This window comes from Harmonia axyridis, chromosome 4 (genome assembly GCF_914767665.1).
Source record: "Harmonia axyridis chromosome 4, icHarAxyr1.1, whole genome shotgun sequence".
NCBI classification, from domain to species: domain Eukaryota; kingdom Metazoa; phylum Arthropoda; class Insecta; order Coleoptera; family Coccinellidae; genus Harmonia; species Harmonia axyridis.
In genome coordinates, this window is record NC_059504.1 from 45,652,368 (window position 1) to 45,672,049 (window position 19,682).

Below are 19,682 nucleotides of genomic sequence, written 5' to 3' on the forward strand. Positions count from 1 at the left end.
TAAGTGTGCCCCCTATTTTACAAACTGATTTACTAGTTATCTATACGTGCGCTCAAGGGTGTCAAAAATAAACCTCAAAGAGGTGCATATTTATATCACTACGGACAGCCAGGTCACGCTAAGGTTCCTGGAATCATATAGACAGGGGTCTCTGCATAAGCAGCTGACAAGAGGCAATAAAGTAACTCCACTAGTGTGACACTAAAAATCAGATTAGGAGACCATAAGAGAAGAATTCCAGATACAGGATGAATGAGTAAGAACAGATGGACTAAATGAGCTGAAGATCAAAAACCTTACTCGAAGAGACCTAATAGACAACCTAAAAGATAGTATCTAAGCTTCACAACTAACACTGAACATATAAACAAGGCTAAAAGGCAGTTGTTCACAAATTCGAGTTTAATGCCAAAATAATGATGTTTTATGAAATATAGGGTGTTTTTTTTCGAGGTATATAACTTTAAGTTGACATTATTGTTCAAGATCGCGATCGATTCAACAGCTGTCAAGTGATTTATTCTCAGTTTGGTTTGGCAATTCATCATGAATAGACTCACGGCTGAACAACGCTTACAAATAGTGCAATTTTATTTCGAAAATAATGGTTCTGTGCGGAATACGTATCGCCCACTACGTCCATTAGCGATGAAGCGCACTTCTGGTTGAATGACTACGTCAACAAACGAAACTGCCGCATTTGGAGTGAACTTAATCCTCAAGTGTATGTCGAAACACCGTTACATCCAGAAAAACTGACTGTTTGGTGCGCTTTATGGGCTGGTGGAATCATTGATCCGTACTTCTTCAAAAACGATGATGGCCTGAACGTTACAGTCAATGGTGATCAGTAAAGAGCCATGATTATTAACTTTTTCATTCCTGAATTGAACAACCATGATGTCCAGGAGCTGTGGCTCCAACAAGACGGCGCAACATGTCACACAGTTCGTGCCCCAATAGATTTATTGAAAGACACGTTGGATGACCACCTAATTTCACGTTTTGGACCTGTGAATTGGCCTTCAAAATCTTTTGATTTAACACCGCTAGACTATTTTCTGTGGGGCTATGTAAAGTCATTGGTCTATGCGGATAAGCCACAAACCCTTGACCATTTGGAAGACAACATTTACCGTGTTATTGCCGATATACGGCCACAAATGTTGGAAAAAGTCATCGAACATTGGACGTCCAGATTGGACTACATCCGAGCCAGCCGTGGCGGTCATATACCAGAAATCATATTAAAATGTAATGCCACAAGATTATCTTGCGGATAAATAGAATTCATGTCAATCGAATAATCCATCGTTGTTTTATTGAAATTTAAAGTTCAATAGTTCTAAAAAAACACCCTTTAGTTAACGTATTCCTACATTACAGGGGGCCATTTCAAAATCTGCAATCTAGACTACTTAGTCTCCCAAAGAATCATTCGAACTACGATGCGCTATGAAGTAATCGATTTTTTGAGCTATCAACGCCTGAATTTTTCATTGAAGATTGGAGCAGAGAAAAAAGTCCAAATGCATTTAGATAACTCTACAAATAGCGTTCTGTGTGCCGGGACCTTAAGCGTCTGCACTTTTTGTAAGAACTAAGGGTGCCTTCACTTTTCTCCAGATTTATTCTCTAAACAACCGAAGTACGGATTCGGCCGACAACAATGAACATAGAAAGCGTGTGGGCTGGCGTGAAATGAACAAACAATTCGAGACAATAAGAGGTTCTTGTTTGTTTCCGTGGAAATTCGTACGATTGGGAACGTCTAATTTTCGACCGCAAATAGATTTTTCTCGTTCCTCACCGCCTTCTCCCCTCACGGATCTGAGGACCGATCGAAGCCAATAGGCTGATGTGTTTGATGTGATTAGGCTGGGCGACGCTGATGTGGACCGAGGCTGTGATATTGGAGAAAATCTAGTTTCGGTCCATCGGACCATGCTGCCATGATATCTCTACCTATCAGGTGATTAACAGTGGCTTAATTTCAAATAATTGCAATGTGGGTGATATCAACTAGATTCAGAAAGTTGAAGATCTTAGCTTCAAAAATCAAAATCAATATTACATCTTCTTTTTATTATTATTATTATTATTTGAACTGGGGTCGTTTTGCTTCGGTAAGCTTTCCGGGAACTGCGACCATGCAGATCTTTTGTTCTCTACCCTACTCATTCATAGAAACCCAGAGTGGTCGTCAACGATGTTAATAAAATTGACAACCTTCTTAGGGGCCTTGGCCGTTACCTCTCTGGTATCCAGGACCGGCTTACCAATGTGAATGGTTCTTAGGCCAGCCAGCTCCGGACACTTGCATAACAAGTGTACGGCCGTTTCTGCTTCCGATCCACAGAGCCTGCAAATCTCGTCTGCTGACTTTCCCATACGGTACTGCAACGATTTTGCACGCTTCATTCCATGTTACGCTACTGGAATTTTTGAAGACGCGGTAATTTGTCAATTAATCGTTTCATATCGTGTACTATCGGTCGGAATGCAGATGCGCGTTTCTGGAGAGAATTTTCTGAAGGATTTTCAATGATGATTGAGACTCCAGCAAGAATAAGTAGATTTAGTGGTAGATTTAGATTTCAGTCATTATTAATTTAATTTGAGACTCAAACTAAAAATCTTCCATTCCCCCCCTTTCTGGTTCACCTTCGTCTCGGGTGCCAGGAAGATTTTTCTTGTTGTGCGACGGCACCTTTTAAATTCATTCACTTTTGTTTAGTTGAGACGGTTTTTTTAGTTTTCATTTTTATAACCGCAGCACTGTTTACTTTTTAGTAGCAGTGGCTGAAATTTATATATTGAGATTTTTGACGATAGGTCGTTTGGGCATGACTTTCCAGAATCGGTAGGATGATGGTATTTCACATCAGTGTGAAGTATCCTCATCCCTCTTTCGTTTTTTAGAGAGAGGCCTTCAGCAACCGACTTCTGTTTCACCTTTTCACTCAACTCTGAGTAATTTAAATATTTAGGGTGTAAAGAAGTTCTCATTGAGCTCCTTTACACTCATCTCTCTTTCGTTTTTTAGAGAGAAGCCTTAGGCAACTGAAGTCTGTTTCACTTTTTCCCTCAATTCCTTTTTCCTTAGTGCTCAGGTCGTTTCTAAATTTGGTTGTCTATTTGTTCGATATATATATATATTTTTTTTTTTTAACTTGCCTTCAGCAATTGGTCATAATATTTGGCATTTCATATTTCAAATTAGTTACATTCGATAGGTTTTGGGTAAGACATGGTACGTTTGCGGAATTCTCCCTTGTAATATATCACACTAATTATAACTTTTATCATTTGCTCCAGTTGACAAGTCGGAGTATGTTTTCTTTTGACGTGCTGTGCTTGATCTGATGCCATCGAGTATTTTTGTTTTTGAGATATTCATACATAAAGAAAAAAAAAATTTTTTTTTTCTTTTTCCTGGTGAGAGGTGTGTGCAACGATTTTGCACGCTTCATTCCATGTTACGCTACTGGAATTTTTGAAGACGCGGTAATTTGTCAATTAATCGTTTCATATCGTGTACTATCGGTCGGAATGCAGATGCGCGTTTCTGGAGAGAATTTTCTGAAGGATTTTCAATGATGATTGAGACTCCAGCAAGAATAAGTAGATTTAGTGGTAGATTTAGATTTCAGTCATTATTAATTTAATTTGAGACTCGGAATCTTATTTATCGGCGAGAATTGTGTCGGGATTCTCGCACCTCCCGTGGGATTAGAACGAAGAAAACCTCCCGTGGGATTAGAACGAAGAAACCTCCCGTGGGATTAGAACAGGAACCTTTCTTGGGATTGAAAAATATCAAGAACTACTTCCTTGGGATACAGAATTTGGGATAGTACGTATGTTGGACCACTTTGCTCTCTGAATCTGAAAGAATTCCTGCGAAATACCTGGCATTATCACATCAACTTCGTTGAATGGGGACTGGAGTACTATAGCTTCCTGATAAGAATTGGTGTTCAGAAGGCTGAAGATAATATACAGAAGAGGTTCCATCCTAGTGGCAGACTGGCTCATTTAAAATCGTTTTAAGTTAAGTTTCTATTTTATTATTTGTTTGGAGTGAAAAGGATCGATCATTGTATATTTTAATTTTATTAAATTTGTAAAAACCTGGGTAGGAGTTTTGTTGCCAAATAAGCCAAACCACCCCTAGAAATTAGTCCTTAGAGTCTCATGGGCAATTGTAACGTTACAGTACAAATGATGTTTGTACCGACAGTGCCCCGTCAGCAGACCCACCAACACCCGAAGCTCTGCTCGCGACAGCTTCAGGAGCTTTTTGGCGTAGGTAGGTGAAATCTTCACGAATTTCTTTGCCTGAGCAAGTCTAGGAAGTGTTAGTCCAGTGGATTGTCCTACTGTTCAACTCCCATAGCTGGACCGCAGCTTTGTATTGGTCTTTTCCTATCCCACAGAAAGGCTCAGGTCCAGCAGGTGTTAACCTTGATGCACTTTTTGCAAGTTCATCCGCTTTTTCATTATCTTCTTCTTATTATTCTTCCTTTAGCTAGAGAATTCTCCCTGTTTGCTAGGTCTTGGCTTCTACTCAGTAGATGAGGAAAACCAACTTTTTCCCAATCTCTTCAGTGAGCGTCCAGGTTTTCTTCTTCCATGTTTGCAGATGTATGCAATTCTATCTGACACCATTCTATCAACATGGTCTATCCATTCCCTCCTTCTTTGCCTACTCCACTTGAAAATATCCTGTATACCTAACTTGCCTCTTATTGACTTGCTGGTCTGTCTATGGCTCAATGTAACCTCAAAAATTTTCCTCAAGATCTTCATTTCTACTGTTCTGAGTTTCTGTTTGGTTCTCTCTGTTTCCGCACGGATTTTTATGGCATAGAGGTCATAATTGGGAACACCATTGCTTTATAAATTCTCCCCTTACTTTCTTTGAGCATGTATTTGATTTGCCAAACCATTGTGTTCAGATATCCAGTTATTTGTTTGTACTACTTTAATAGCTTGTTGTTGAACTTCTGCATAGAGATCACTGTGGCTGGTGATTTCGACTCTGATATATTTGAAGCTCATTGTCTGTTGAATGTCTGGTTCTTTACTTATCATCATTACATCAATTCTCCCAAAATATAAGGTGCACTAAAAGGAAATCCATTATTTTTGCATGAAAAACAAAGCTTTAATTATTATGGTTAGAATCATCCGATTCAGGTCGAATATGCGATGTTTTGTTTGATAACTTGTTGCCATTTTTAAGGTTATATCATTATGCCTCTCTCATAGATATGAGATATGGGGTCCTCGACCCCATTGGCGAAAATTTGAGACAGTCGATTTTCATAAGCCTGAAGCGAATTTTTCATTAGCAAAATTGTTTGCCATGGACAGAAACTCGTGTGGTACCCATTGATCGAGCTTCTTCTTGGTTACCAAAAAAGTCTTGTTATTGTACAGGGTGATTCACCGGGATGGCCTATTAGAAGTTTATGCAAAACTAATCATAATTCTGAGCTGAAAACCGTAGACTTGGTGGCCATTTAGCTAATATTGTTTTCCATGGTTAATGGCATATCTTCTTCTTTACAATGAAATGATTTCTCTCAAAATATGCTCGTTTTTTGTCAATATCAAAATGAAACATCTTGTCGGAAAACCCTTTTCCTTAACAGAAAAATATGTGCCCTTTCAGAAGAACCAAAGGTAACAACACCCAATGTTTTCATCTGGCTTAATTTTTTTTAGAATTGAAATTTTCTTTCTTCTTCTTTATGTGCCGTCTCCTTTAAGAAGGTTGGCTATCATCATAGCGATTTTTATCTTTGAAGTTGCGGATCTGAACAACTCAACAGAGCTACTGTTGTACCACTGCCTTAGGTTGTTCAACCAGGAGATGAGTCTTCTTCCTATACTTCTTTTACCCTGTATTTTTCCTTATTTTCTTTAAAATTGCATTAATGCATTTCAATAACCTTTTAAATTTTAACCAATTTATTTACAAGTTTCTGTTTTTCTGAGATCAACTATTGAACTATAGTCAAAAATTCAAACTTCTGCAATAGCTGCATATTTTTATTCTATTCAACCAATTGAAATAAAATGTTGCGATACTTTTTTGATGAATGTCACCTGAACCCACTCCAATTATCACCGGGATTAATTATTACTTGTAGCTGAATACCAGACACGTTCAAGTTGACAACTTGGATAGTTCTCCATATTTCGGAACGTTGTCATTTCGTCTAATCATAGAAATAGGTAGATATTCATACCCTTCGACTTCATCTATTTTCGGAATGCATAATATTGCATAGCACAATGAGCAATCCTGACGTATAAGAACCCTTCGGCAAAGTAGGATTTGAGCAGAGACAGTTACTCAAGTTAATTAACCTTCAGACGGTTGTTTCAACGTTATCAGAAGGCTTAGAGAATCACTTTAATATAAGGTTATCACTCGGAAGTATTTCAGAGGGTTGCCGAGGCGTAGAATTCGATCTGACTGCTGACTTAATTGAAATGTACGGATGCACGAAATAATCGGAAAATGTTAGTTTTCCTTTAACAGTTTTCGGTTTATTAATTACGATGGAATGAGATCTCGAACAAAGCTTTCTTGATATTTTTCGCGTAGAGGGTTGGCAAATTTCGATGTTTCAGCAATACAACTTTTAAATCAAGACAGACAAAATCAAGACAGACAAAATCTGATACCCTATTCTTGTTCCCTTTTTCTGAGAAACAAACAAGAGTAGAATGCATTTTTGGCCTCCTTGTTTTCGAGTTTTGAGCGAAAATTGGAAAAATGGCTATATTGACGAAAATTTATCACCTTTATTTTTCTTGCGCTCATCAAAAGTTGATGAAACCATAGAAATATTGTGTCTCTTAGATGAAAAACGTTTTGACCATTTCATATTATTTTTAGTGCTAATACATCGAAATTTGCTCACCCTGTACAGGGTGGACCAAATTGGACACTTTTGATGACGAAGTCCTATTTCTATACTAGATAGACGAATACTGATGTCGGTTTCATGAGAATTTAATTGGTGAAAACCTCAACTCCATTGCTATCACCGTTCCATAGTAACCGGGAGTTTTTAAAAAATGTTCATTCTCGAAATATTGCTGTAACTTTTCTTCTTTTGAAAATTTTTCATTTCTGTGAAAACATTCTTACAGCTACTGTTTACATAGTATTTAATAACGATCGTTTGAGATTCTTTCAGTTGGTTTTAACAACTCATAATACACTACGCCGAGCTGTTCCTACCAAATACTGAGCATGACCTGGAACCGTGAATATTCAGTTTGACCGTCGAAGTGGAATCATGGCCGGGATATCCCCATGATTTTCTACGCTGGGGATTATCGTAATGAATCCATTTTTCGTCTCCCAGTCACAATGCGATGTAGAAATATCTTCCGTCTTTGCCTTGTAAGCTGCTGTTACAAGCAAACAAACGCGCTTCAACATCTCTCGGCTTCAACTCGTACTGCACCCAATTTCCTTATTCCTGAATTATTCCAATGAGTTTCAGGCGTCTTGAAATGGCTTGTTGCGTCACTCCCGATGATCCTGACAATTCTTGTTATCTCCGCTAATACTGATAATATAGATCTCTGAAATTCAAACATTATACAGTCGCTTTTTTACGTAGAATCTGGTGGCGTGTTCGTCTTTAATTACAATTATTTACATTTAATTACAATTATCGACAAACCTGGATTTTCGTCAACACTTGTTGACGATGGAGCAGAGTCTGAATAACAATTAATTAAACAAGCCATTGCTCTGCTTACATAATATTTTTTCCCGTCACAAGACAACGATCAATACACGAAACTATTCATTATCCATTTCAAACAACAACAAAGCATCACTCAACCTTCAATATCTGGATCCTGACTCAACTTTATGTTCCGAAATTTGGACAAACATTAACATTTGAAGTTTTATGAGTGACGTGATATTCTAAATCCTAATAATTCACCCTAGTGAAAGGTAACTATTAAATATGATTAAAGAAAACATCGTTTATGGCACCCAAAAGACGTCAGTAATTGAGCTGAGTCAAGTAAAGGGTGTTTTTTAGAGCTATAGATATTTGAATTGCAATAAAACAACGATGGATTATTCGATTGTCATGAATTTCATTTATCCGCAAGATAATCTTGTGGAATTACATTTTAAGTATGATTTCTGGCATATGACCGCCACGGCTGGCTCAGATGAAGTCCAATCTGGACGTCCAATTTTCGATGACTTTTTCCAACATTTGTGGCCGTATATCGGCAATAACACGGCGAATGTTGTCTTCCAAATGGTCAAGGGTTTGTGGCTTATCCGCATAGACCCATGACTTTACATAGCCCCACAGAAAGTAGTCTAGCGGTGTAAAATCACAAGATCTTGGAGGCCAATTCAGAGGTCCAAAACGTGAAATTAGGCGGTCACCAAACGTGTCTTTCAATAAATCGATTGTGGCACGAGCTGTGTGACATGTTGCTCCGTCTTGTTGAAACCACAGCTCCTGGCCATCATGGTTGTTCAATTCAGGAATGAAAAAGTTAGTAGTCAAGGCTCTATACCGATCACCATTGACTGTAACGTTCTGGCCATCATCGTTTTTGAAGAAGTACGGACCAATGATTCCACCAGCCCATAAAGCGCACCAAACAGTCAGTTTTTCTGGATGTAACGGTGTTTCGGCATCCACTTGAGCATTAGCTTCATTCCAAATGCGGCAGTTTTATTTGTTGACGTAGCCATTCTACCAGAAGTGTGCTTCATCGCTTATGGACGTAGTTCGCGATACGTATTCCGCACAGAACCATTATTTTCGAAATAAAATTGTACTATTTGCAAGCGTCGTTCAGGCGTGAGACTATTCATGATGAATGGCCAAACCAAACTGAGAATAAAACACTTGACAGCAGTTAAATCGGTCACCATCTTGAACAGTAATGCCAACTTAAAGTTATATACATCGAAAAAAAACACCCTATATTTAATTATTTCAAACAACAACAAAGCATCATCCAACCTTCAATATCTGGATCCTGACTCAACTTTATGTTCCGAAATTTGGACAAACATTAACATTTGAAGTTTTATGAGTTATGAGTGACGTGATATTATACTAAATCATAATAATTCACCCTACTGAAGGATAACTATTGAATATGATTAAAGAAAACATCGTTTATGGCACCCAAAAGGCGTCAGTAATTGAGCTGAGTCAAGTAAAGGTTTTTTTCCAGAGCTATAGAACTTTAAATTCCAATAAAACAACGATGGATTATTCGATTGACATGAATTTTATTCATCCGCAAGATAATCTTGTGGCATTACATTTTAAATATGATTTATGGCATATGACCGCCACGGCTGGCTCGGATGTAGTCCAATCTGGACGTCCAATTTTCGATGACTTTTTCCAACATTTGTGGCCGTATATCGGCAATAACACGGCGAATGTTGTCTTCCAAATGGTCAAGGGTTTGTGGCTTATCCGCATAGACCAATGACTTCACATAGCCCCACTGAAAGTAGTCTAGCGGTGTTAAATCAAGATTAAATAAAGATCTTGGAGGCCAATTCATAGGTCCAAAACGTGAAATTAGGCGGTCACCAAACGTGTCTTTCAATAAATCGATTGTGGCACGAGCTGTGTGACATGTTGCGCCGTCTTGTTGGAACCACAGCTCCTGGATATCATGGTTGTTCAATTCAGGAATGAAAAAGTAAGTAATCATGGCTCTATACCGATCACCATTGACTGTAACGTTCTGGGCATCATCGTTTTTGAAGAAGTACGGACCAATGATTCCACCAGCCCATAAAGCGCACCAAAGAGTCAGTTTTTCTGGATGTAACGGTGTTTCGACATACACTTGAGGATTAGCTTCACTCCAAATGCGGCAGTTTTGTTTGTTGACGTAGCCATTCAACCAGAAGTGCGCTTCATCGCTTCATTGCACTATTTGCAAGCATTGTTCAGGCGTGAGTCTATTCATGATGAATTGCCAAACCAAACTGAGAATAAATCACTTGACAGCTGTTAAATCGGTCGCCATCTTGAACAGTAATGCCAACTTAAAGTTATATACCTCGAAAAATAACACCCTATAGATTGGACCCGCAGAAAATCAAAAGTAGATAAAATTCATGAAAAGCACTTTGAAGCTAGAGGCTTTACAAACCTTAGTGGAGAAAATGAAATGTCCGAAAAGGTGAAAGATTACTGTGACCCAATCTAAAAGTGGATTGTAGCCACGTCAACCTTAACCACAGGGATTATGCAGTCCTCGCAAATTGGTTCTCGATTCGGAATCAGGTAATGAAAAAGACGCCCAATTGTATAGGATAATCGAGATCCGATTCTTTCGGTTCTGAGCTCGATAAAAAAAACTCTAGAACTCACGTCCTGAATCGTCCTATAGCAATTAGTAGGGCCTCAAGGTTTCCAGATCTTGGACGACATGAGAAGATTGTTGGAAGAGATGGATAGGGTTGATCTAACCCCAGAATTAAGCTAGAAAGTCGACAAAACTGGATTTTCAACTGATTGAACGTTGGAAGAGATGAAATAGCGAATGTTTTTATTCTAACAGGTTAAACTAATACTGGAAAATTCGATTTGAAAATTATGATTCAGGTTTGGAATTTGTTGATGATATGTTTTTTATTGGTGGCTTCAGGTAACTGATTAATATTAGGATTATTATGTTATATATTAATGTAGAAAATTCTAGCTAGGACTCTTTATTTGATCAAGAAACTTTGTGCATTTTGCGAATGATTCAAGCTGCCAAGTTGAGCGTCCAGTCTTTCATATAAAAATACAGGGTATATGTAGTATTTAACCAGTCGATGACGCAATTTCATGTCCAACTATTCGTTTTTTAGAAGTTTCTTCATTCGCCCAAATGATCATGTAGCATACTCTCTTCTTGATCTTATTTCTATGTCTGTGTCTAGACTGTCAGTTATTCATCATCTCGAGTTATTGATTTTCTTCACTTATTTTATTCTTAAATCATGTCTGCTGTTATATTATGCTCTTATGATCTTTGTTTTTTCATATTAATTATTTTGACATTTGACAAGAGAAACCTATGTCATCATATTGAGCGATTTACGCTTCAACAACGCATTGAAATTGTTGAAATTCACTACAAAAATGGTGAAGATTTTGCAGTAGCAGTTCGCATATTTACGTCGTCGTGAAGCATCTTCTCAGCCAGCAATAAAGAAACTGGTGAAAAAATTTGAGCTGAAAGAACAAGTTAGTGATTTGAATAGAAGCCGTGTGCGTTGCTTAAGAAAAACTGATCTTGTTGCTCTGTGTGGTGTTGAGGAAGACCCAGGTGTGTGGATTATTCGTTGATTTTGGAAATCAATCAAAGGACATCACCCCATATTTATCATAAAGATTTAGGTCTTAAGGCTTTCAAAGTTCAGTTAACACAAGAACTCAAGCCGGTCGATCAACAGCAACGTCGTATCTTCACTGATTGGACCCTAGAAATGCAGTGATGAGGTCCATTTTCACCTCGGAGGATACGTCGAAAGCATAAAAGTCGTATTTGAGGCTTGGAAAAAACAAGAATAATTCTTGAAAAGCCTCTTCATTGCTTAAAATCTCACTGGAAGAGGAGACAAGATGCATGCAGACCTCGCATGCATCTTGACCTAAAGACCTATTGTGCATCCTCAGTTTGGCAATAATATCTCAATGAACTTTATCACTTTTCTGATGGATACTTCCATCGCTTGTTCCGACTTGAAAAACCAAGAACCAAGGTGTTTTCCGGAGCACGGCTTCACATTCGCATAGCATGTGTTTGGCTGTCTCAGTGGCTTTTAGACAGAAGCGTCTTTAGGCAGAGTGTCCTCAGATGCTCTTCCTATGTTTTCAGATGATACCTCACAGGACAGTGTCTCATGAGCGCGTCTGTCAGTTTACTCAATTCCTGTTTACTGAGTGAGAGAACTTTTTTAGTTCAGCTTGTTGAGTAGGAGAGAAGTTACTTGGCCTGTCTTTGACTAATGATTGTCCGCCAGAGCGCAAGCTTCCTCTTTCGTCCCCATTCCTTGATTGCCATCGCTTGATGACTGTCTGAAAAGCCAGAAAATGGCTCTGGCCTGGTGAAAGAGATTGACCACCCTTCCCTGGCCAGTCAGTCTAGCTAATAAGGTTGACCTGGTTCTTTTCTCCGAGTACGTTAAAAGACGTTTTACATTCCCAGACTAACTTTGATTTAACTAGACTTTTTTCTTTGGGGCCACGTGGAAGATAAGGTCTATAGCAATGCTCCACAATCGAATCAAGACCGTGAAGATGGAATTCGTGCAGTAATGGAAGATATACAGCCGTACCTAAATGTGCAAAATGGTCATGGAAAATTTCATAAAAAAAGATATGAGGCTGCAACCGATGCCGTGGTGACCATTCAGCTGAAATAGTTTTCCACCTATAACTCTTTACAAGAGAAGAATACGCTTAGCATAGGCAGCCTTCGGCAAACTGAGTTTCATCTTTAAGGACAAAAATATTCCTCTACACTTAAAACACAAAACCTACGACAGCTGTATATTACTTGACTTAGGGTCTAGAAACTATGGCAATAACGAATTAAGTGGCAGAACAACTGAGAGTAACTCAAAGAGACATGGAAAATATTATGCTGGGTATAAGCTTGAGGGACAGAATTCCGAACACCGAAATACGAAAAAAGACCAGGGTAACTGACATCATGAGCAGAATAGCGAAACTTAAGTGGCAGTGGGTGGCACATGTAACAAGGCAGAGTGTGGAGAGATGGTCACACAAAGTGACGTTTTGGAGACCTCGAGAGGCGAAAAGAAGCATAGGAAGAACGAGAAAAAGATGGATAGACGACATAGTCGATGTAGCTGGCAAGCAATAGATGAGAACAGCAAAAGACAGAGAAGCATGGAAAAAACTGGAAGAGGCCTATGTCTGACACTGGATTAAAGAGGGCTGAAGAAGAAGAAGAAGAAGGCGAAGAACAGCTCTTAACAATGAGATTATCATCCATTGATTTCTCTTAAAATACACTCGTTTTTTTTTCAATATTAAAATGAAATCCCTTATTAGAAAACTCTTCAGTATAGATTGGTTCAAACGGATTGATAGGGTTCAGCTACCGATTGTTATTTAATAGTGTAACATACTGCAATCCAAGCAGGATTAAATCTCTCTAGCACTCAATTCGAACAATCTCGTTCAGTTTTACGTCTGCCAGAACAATGGCCATTTCCAATTGAATAATCGGGTCGATAGATCATCATCGATGCTGGGATAGGTCGTTGCCACCTGCAGCGGTGTCATTCACCTGCCACGTGACCCAATTCGTGCCTAAATTCGGGAATTCGAACCGTTAATGACGTATGGGAATTTGATTGATTCCTAGATATGGTTGATTCACATGTTCGTAAAGCCAGAGGCAAAGCCCTCTCGATAGGTGTGCGGTGTGTTTTTCTCCTGCATGCCGTTTGAATATTGCATTCGCTTGCAACGATTTTCCGGTCCAGATTTCTGGATGATGGAAAAGCGGATTGAACGTTTCGCGTATTTGCTGCGACGTTTACTAGGATGATTACTTATTGGACAACTTACAGTCGCAGTGCAATAAGCTATTGGTTCATTATTTTTCATATCCTATCGTCTCTATACACATCGTACTTGTAATTTTAGAATATTGAACCGGGAATGGTCTCGAACGATAAGGTTCGACCTTTGTGAGTCTTTTTTTTGTGATGATTTTTTTCTCGTGAATTTTTCATGAATTTCTTCGAGAAATAACAATGCCAGGAAATTTTTCTTGCAAAATTGCGATTGTTTCGGTGCTTGTATGGAACAAACCGCAAGATTGTTGATTATCCAACTTATGTTCTGATGAACCAATAGAATCCGAGAATTTCCCATAGTTACGGCGTATTGATAAGTGAATATACTACTTGACGACGTGGTATAATCGTTTTGGTGTTTCGCCTCCTGCCATATTGTGATCATTTCCATATTAACATTCTTGGACCTTCGCCAAAAAATAAATACGGGCTACAGTATGGAACAAATTCAATTTTAGCTGAACAGACTATTTTAAGAAATGATCCTAAAACAAGTCAATTTTTTATTTCAATTTACAGTATTTCAAAATAATAATCTGATATACAGGGTGAATTAGTTTCGAGTAATGACGTCACCGTCATTTTTTTTAAATGGAACAACCCCATTTTGTCCCAATTTTCCGATTACTCTATCTGAGCTGATTCCAAAAATGTATTACATGTTGATTCCAATTGGTATAGGGTGGACAAGAATACAATAGTTTTGTGTGTGCTCATAAAGTATTATGTAACATTCTTTATTAGTTAAATTAATAATATTCTCAAAAATAGTTATTGTCTAGAGGCAATTGATTTAAATGTAATACCGTGTAGTTTGTTACATTTTTAGATTAATTAAAATGAGCTGTTTCCAAACATGATTGGTACTTGTGGTCTAGCAGACAGAATATGAAAAAAATTATTTCTCATCAATTTAAAAAAAAACAGTCGTCTAGTTTTTTGTGAAATGTCATTATTTGTTCAGTAATTTATTGGTGTTCAGTGACAGTTCAGTACTACAATATTTTTGGTATTCGAGAATATTTTAATTATTGCTTAGATTCAATTTATTATTTTTATCCACCCTGTACCAATTGGAATCAACATGTGATACATTTTTGGAAAAAGCTCAGCTAGGGTGATCGGAAAATGCAGACCAAATGGGGGTGTTCCATTAAAAAAAAATGACTGTGACGTCATTACTCGAAAGTAATTCACCCTGTATATTAGATTATTATTTTAAAAAACGGTAAATTAAAATAAAAAATCGACGTGTATCAGGATTATTTCTTAAAATGGTCTGTTTAGCTAAAAATGAATTTGTTCCATACTTTACCGACACAGTGTATATTTCGTTGTATCTAGTTTAAACAGTATGTAGGCATCAATTACTCTTTATTTTTCGCAAATGAAATGACTGGAGAATTTGAATAAGCCTACTTTTTAGTAGGAATTCTAGGAAATATCACTAAGTTTTAATTTGGCTATATCTACGAATACAATGTACTTTAAATTTTATCACGAGTGTCCGAATCTTCATGCAATCATTTTATCAAATCTTCGATCATCTACATCTTCAATTAGGGACAGTTTTCATTAATCTCTGGACTCTTTTTGTGGCAGCAATCCTCTAAGCGATTATAATTACATTATGAGATACGAGGGAGCAGATGGTTAGTCCACAAGCCAGAATTACGGAACGCCACACTAATATATCATAATAGCATTATCGTGAACCTAACAAACTTTGCAGAAGGATTTCCCGTAAACATCCGATGATGGATAGGACTTAACATGACAAATTAGGTTTCAAACAGATCCCTCTCTGGAAAAATCCTCACAAGGTGAACCAACCTTTCTTATTACACTAATCGACAACATTTTGTTTTGAAGGACGTAGAATGAATATATTCAATGAAATATTTGTTCAATACCAAGGACATTGAGTAGATGTTTATGCCCCTTAGGTCTCTGCCTGAAGGCTTGTAAATCGCCCGAGGACATCAACATATCTTGAACCCGTGGTTCTTACATACTTTCAGACAAACCAGATGTTAACTTCATCCACAAATTAGAAAATGGAAGAATATTAATGGTATCAATTTAAAAATTCAATTTAAATAGTTATTTGTTTTAATAGGCAGCAAAGAAGTAGATTGACTGCCGCGGCTAGGAATTCAGCCAAGGCAGTCAATCTACTTTGCTGCCGAGTTAAACATATAATTTTTTCTTCGATTGTTTATAATGATATATGAAGGATATTGTAATTGAAAATTATTACAATTCCTAACATCTTTTTATTTTTCCTGTAGGGAGAGGTAAATTGAAACGAAATTTGATAGAAATCGCAATGGACTAGTTTAGTAATGTTGAAAATACTATATTTGACACGATAGAATCAAAATATAGAGCAAAACTGATAAATCAGTGAAAAAATTTTGAAATTCTATCAATAAATGTGTGAGAAATAGATTATTTAAATTTACGTATTTTAGCGCGGAACGTCTTTGGTCTCCGACTCGTCTGTGACGTCACGCCACTTGCCTGTGATCGCTACACCATAAATTACGTTTAAATACTTAGCCGCGCCAAGGCTCTCGCGCCGTTTGTAGTTGTACAGTGTAGTTTTAACTCGAGTTTTGTTTTTATGTCACCATAATGGAAGAAGGCTCGTGAAAGGACAAAGTTATTTTTACTCAATAACTTATTTCAAACCAACTTACACCTTAGTATTTTTATTATCAGAAATAGACAGCTAGTACTGATAGGTACTTACATCAATATGATCTTCACACACATATGAAGTAGTTTTAGGTCCAATTAAGTCACGCCTCATTAATTTGCACCACTTCTTCCTTTGATTCATGTCATTTGGTACATGAAAAAACAATTTATTGAGGTTTTTACTTGTCGTACTTGCACACATAGGCACAATACAATATTTGTAGGATTTTTTTTTATTTCAGCCATCGTGTAACGAACAAAACACAACACGAACGGCACAAGTGATTGTAAACCAATGAATTCGTAAGCACTCTGCGAATACCAGTCGCTTCGTGTAAGTGGCGTGACGTCACACACTAGACGCTACGTACTATGAAATTATTCTTCCAAGCGTAACTTCAAAGTCCCATAACTTTTCCATTTCTAGAGATATTTCAATGATTCTTCCACATTTTTGTTTCATTTTACTTAAATTCTTAGAATTAATCCTTAACAAAGAAATGAAAACGAGTCCATTGTTGAAATGGTTGGTTGCTAAAGAAATGTTTATGTCCATGATAGTTATAGTTTGACAACTTATGAAATATCTGACAATTTTGTTGGAAAAATATCGGATATATTTAAATTATGGTCAGTGATAGCGACTTAGAAGTACTTACTCCTCCAGAAATAAGGATGGTGTCAAAAAATATTGATTGTCAAAAATGTCGAATGTTTTATTCGCATTGAGAATAATCACTTTGCTGCCTAGGCAGGAAAGTAGTTATTTTTCGGCCTAGTCAGGAAAAGTAATACGTTGCTGATTGATACCTGTCTATTAAATCAATATTTGCTGTCAATCGAAGAAAATATTCTTTGCCAGAAAGATCACGAAACTCCTAAGACTAAAAGTACCTTCATGGAGTAGATGGTATGAAAGATTGGAATGTATGAATGAATCGGATACTTTACTGATTATAGTGGTCATACAATTTTTGGATTTTGAGTTTTATAGTACGCACTATTTTCTTTTCACCTCAAAAAAGGCCTCAGTTTCGGCGATCACCTTATTATCGGCGCTAAATGTCTCTTCAGCGAGCATTTTCTTGAGGTTTGAGAACGGGAAAAAGTCGCTGGGGGATAGATCTGGATAATACGGTGGATGCGGAAGCAATTCGAAGCCAAATTCATGCCATTTTGCCGTCGTTCTCATTGATTTATGACACGGTGTAATTTCTTGTTAAAACAGCACTTTCTTCTTCTTCAGATGGGCCTGTTTTTCCACAATTTCATCTTTCAAACGCTTCAATAACTTTATAAGGCACTGCTTTATTAACACACGAAATTCCTTTTAATCCATTTTTTTTTCAAACTAACAAAAGTGAAATTATGAAATTATAATAAAAGTTGCTTCACTCAAAAGGCTATATCTCACAAACTAATAGACCAACAGTTGTCAAATTTACACATGTTTCTTCAGAAATTTAAACTAAAAGTCATATAGATATGATACTAGTAGCGCCATCTACGACCTTTTCAGCCCACCTGATATTTCGTAGCAGGGTCTTCCGAAAGTTCCCGGACAATTGCCTGTGAATCCAGAGGAGAAAGTTGTGATCCTGGATATCTCCAAACAAAGGCCCGCAGGACGTAATATAATATGCGAATTTCTATTGTCGACCCACCGTTGAGCGCCTTGCGTCCAACTTTTGACATTGGCCTTGTTTGCCGAAACCTTGCATCTTTTGTTCGTTATCATAATGGGGAGGAAGAAGATAAACTTAGTTTTCTGGCATAAAAAGGTCATTTTAATCTACGTTAGACTGAGACGAAAGTTTCAGTACGTTCAGGAATTTTTTTTCCGATAATATTTCGCTGTGTTGAGTTGAAGAATAGTGTGTTTGAGATTAAAAGAACTTTCGCCTTCCAGTCGTATTCTTAATCAGTCGTTCCTTTGAGTCTGAATTACAATACGGAAAGTTTAGAAGAATACTACTTCTTGATTATGAACTTAATTCAGATTGAAGTATTAAGAGATTAAGCGGAATTTTAGGATAGATGAAAATTAATGAGAGGTTAATTATTCATATGAGAGTTTGGTCCTTCTGTTTTGAAAAGTTGACATACATTTTCTTGTGTTTTTTATTGCAGGCTAAACAATATTGAATTCAAAAACTTGGATAGTAAAGAAAGTATCGGCTGAACGCTAAGAAAATCTAAGCCTATAGGATCTTCATCCTTCGTTCACAGAATCATCTCCTAAGAAGTTCTTATTTTCTTTATACCCCAATCTGAATACTTATACCAAATTCAATCAAAATCTGTCTGATAGAATGTGGAATGTAGCATTCACCATTCAATTAATTTAGTTTTTTTCTCTAATATTGTACAATATAATACTCTTACAGAAGGCTCCCTCGTTTTTGAATTTTGGACGTGTGGAATAATGTAAATGCCTTCTGCACTTGTGTTATATAGGGTGAGTCAATAGTCCTCGATCGGTCGAACACTCGTGAATTTTGGGCTAGGAGAATTATCCAATTGTATAAGCAATCGACAGTACCTACTCCCTAGGGAGTAGTCTTCATTTTTTGTTGAGACATGTTGTGGCAAAAATGAATAGTTTTCAACATGCTCCGCATTTCGTGTATCTACTTTCCGCACATGTCGAAGATTAATAATATTCAACTTTACTTAATATCTACCTACTAATAATATCAATTAAAGATAAGCCAAATCAAAAGAATCATCAAAATATTTGGAAACATTGATTTTGACATAAAGAAAGGGAGACATATTCTGAATTGTCTATAGGAGTTCGAAATGACTCCGTACAAAACACGAAATGAGAAGCATTTTGGAAACTATCCATTTTAGGAACAACATGTTTCAACAAAAAACTCCCTAGGGTATTCGACTAAAAGAAAAAATTGATGGCATATCATTTGAATAAATGGACTTATTGACATTATTTGAACGTCATTTTTTTGAAATTGCAGTATCTCTCGGAGAACCTGTAGATTGATCTGTGAGTTTTCAGAAAACTTGAAAACTTTTTGTGAATTCAATCAAAAAATCGTTAAATTATCTCGAACGATTTTCAAGATATAACCTTCAGTTTATACCACTATATCTATGAAATTTTTCGGAAAAAGAGGCATTCGCCAATAAATATCACAGATGAATGATGAGTGGAGAATATGAATACGATATCAGAACTTGACATTTTCATTTAAAAAAACAGGATGATATCGCCTTTCAACACTTTCGGAGTCAAGAATTAAAATCGATCTCCTAGCACAAAATTTCCGAGAGTTATCGACCGATCGAAAACTATTGACTCACCCTG

The 19,682-nt window shown here is 37.1% G+C and overlaps 1 protein-coding gene across 3 annotated transcripts in view; it reads right to left on the reverse strand.

Annotated features, from left to right (window-relative positions):
- Nucleotides 1-19,682, reverse strand: part of LOC123677358 — a 104,528-nt gene that overhangs the window by 34,015 nt on the left and 50,831 nt on the right. The window lies entirely within an intron of this gene.